We start from the raw sequence: 2,509 nt of genomic DNA, 5'->3' as shown, positions 1-2,509 counted from the left end.
CTCCTGAAATGTTCCGTCACCGCCGTTACCTGTTGTATTGCAAGTATCGTAAAACTCTTACTGAGACTGAGACGTAAACCTGCCTCTTAAATAACCTAATAGTGTTGATAGGGGCGTTAAACCTATACCATTTCACATTTGAGTCTTAAAGAAGATAGACAGCATCACGGAGGAGTGTGGGTCACGCAGGTTGGATGAGAGAGAGAGAGAGAGAGAGAGAGAGAGAGAGAGAGAGAGAGAGAAAGAGAGGTGTACAAAAATCCCATAAATCTCACTCGTTTTTCTCTTCCCCCCTGCTTAAAACTGCATTAAGGAGCTTACAGTGAGACGCGATCCCTGAAATCAGGCCTCTGCCATGTGCAATTTATAAGGTTCTAATGTTTACGTGAACTAATTACCCAGACGTGTCCAGATTCAATAAGGATTTGTGTCGAGGGGCTCAGTTTTTATATTTGTTTCTCTCTGTTTCCCCGTCTCTGGTGCTTTTGACAGAAAACAAACCATTAACCCTTTAAAAACCAGGGGAGGAAAACAGACTCGAGCCTTGTCCATTTAATGACTAACTCTTGGGGGTGGGGGTGGGGGTGGGGATCCTCTGCCTGATTTTATTATTTTTTTGGGGAGGGGTTGGGGGGGTAGAGGGGGAGAGTCCTTGATTTATACGTATGAAACGATGGTGAGCGTTTAAACCGCTCTAATTTTCTCTGGATGTTTTGTTTTGTAGGAAGGTTCGGGTTTTTTAAATCCTTAATGTGAACGCTCAGGGACAGTCACAGGTTAGTTGCACAGGACATCAGTTCACACATAGTGGAACTATTCACCCCTGACTAGCCAGATCCGAACTCGGTACCGTATAGACCAACTTCAAAAGTGCAGTTAACTCTTGCCTTGTTGCCTTGTTGATTTTTTTGATTTTTTTTTACATTTTGTGTATTTCCCCCTTTTAAAATGACTGTGTGTTTTGAAGTATGTTTGTCGTTGTTAGGGTTTTTCTTTACGGTTTCCATTTATCTTTTTTAAATCAGTTTTTTTTAGTTCGTTTGGATGTTGACTTGATGTAGCGGATCTTTAAAAAAGAACAATTGTAACGAGTTTTCATATAGGCAATTAACTGGGTTATGAAAGAAGCCACCAAAGGCAAGCGTAATGAAATAAAGTGGATCCCCTGGCAGCAGCCGGACGACTTGGACTTCGCCGATGACCTTGCACTGCTCTCTCACACACATGCTCAGATGCAAGAAAAGACCAATTAACTCAACAGCCTAACAAGGAGTGTGGCCTGCGTATACATCCAGGCAAGTCAAAAGGAGTGAAGCTAGGAAAAGTTTCAAGCCCTGCTGTGACAGTGGAAGACACTCGCCTGGGAGAAATGGACTCCTTTACTTACCTTGGAAGTGTCATCGGTGGTAAAGGTGGAACGGAGCAAGGCAAGGTCAGCATTCAATCAATTATCAAAAGTCTGGAAAGCAAGCAACAGCTCACTGCGCTCCACGATTCGACTCTTTAACTTCAACGTCAAGTCTGTGCTTCTCTACGGCTGCAAAACTTGGAAGACAACAAAGAGAGTACTGAATAAAGTCCAGACTTTCATCAACAGATATATGAGGAGTATTCTAAGAATTAAGTGGCAGAATAGAAAAAGAAATGAAGAGGTGTGGGATAGGACAGGACAAAAGGATATAGAAGTACACAATGGACTGAGAAAGTGGCGATGGATGGGACACACCTTAAGAAAGCCCAGCGGAAACATCACAAGACAGTCACCGCAGTGGAACCCACAAGGAGCACGAGGCTGGGGTAGGCCACAGACACAGAATTCTATTAATATTTTAGAATTCAGTGGCCACGGGAAACATGGAGGAGATGCGTGGAAAGGGACATAAGACAGATGAAGCTCACTTGGAACGAGCTTGGAAGGATGGCCCAGGACAGAGATAAATGGGAGGAGCTTATATGTGGCCAATACCCTGCCAGGGGTGAAAAGCATTGATGACGATGAATTATAATGAGTTGGTGAGAATGTGCTGCGACCGAGAGAGAGAGAGAGAGAGAGAGAGAGACAGACAGACAGACAGACAGACAGACAGACAGACAGACAGACAGACAGACAGACAGACAGACAGACAGGCAGACAGAGCTAAAATGTGCGTCTATATATGTGAAATAATATGTATTTAGATAGATAGATAGATAGATAGATAGATAGATAGATAGATAGATAGATAGATAGATAGATAGATAGATAGATAGTATCGGTTGAAGGCTAAGATTATATTATGTATTTGCGTGTCTACCTTTGAGCGACTATCGCTTAGTTCACTTGACTTGCTTTTCTTTAGTTCATTAAAGGGTGTCACCTTGTTTGTTATTATATCGGTGTCGCGGTCTTTTGTCTATTACGTCGATGTCATGCTCTTTTGTTGTTGTTCTTTACATCTAACTCTTTTTGTTTGTTTGTTTGTTTGTTTGTCTGTTTGTTTGTTTGTTTGGTCGTTTTCTTGTTTGATTT

Source organism: Aplysia californica, unplaced genomic scaffold, assembly GCF_000002075.1.
Source record: "Aplysia californica isolate F4 #8 unplaced genomic scaffold, AplCal3.0 scaffold00716, whole genome shotgun sequence".
Taxonomy (NCBI): Eukaryota; Metazoa; Mollusca; class Gastropoda; order Aplysiida; family Aplysiidae; genus Aplysia; species Aplysia californica.
The sequence above is the reverse complement of the archived record's forward strand: the minus strand, read 5'-3'. Positions refer to the sequence as shown.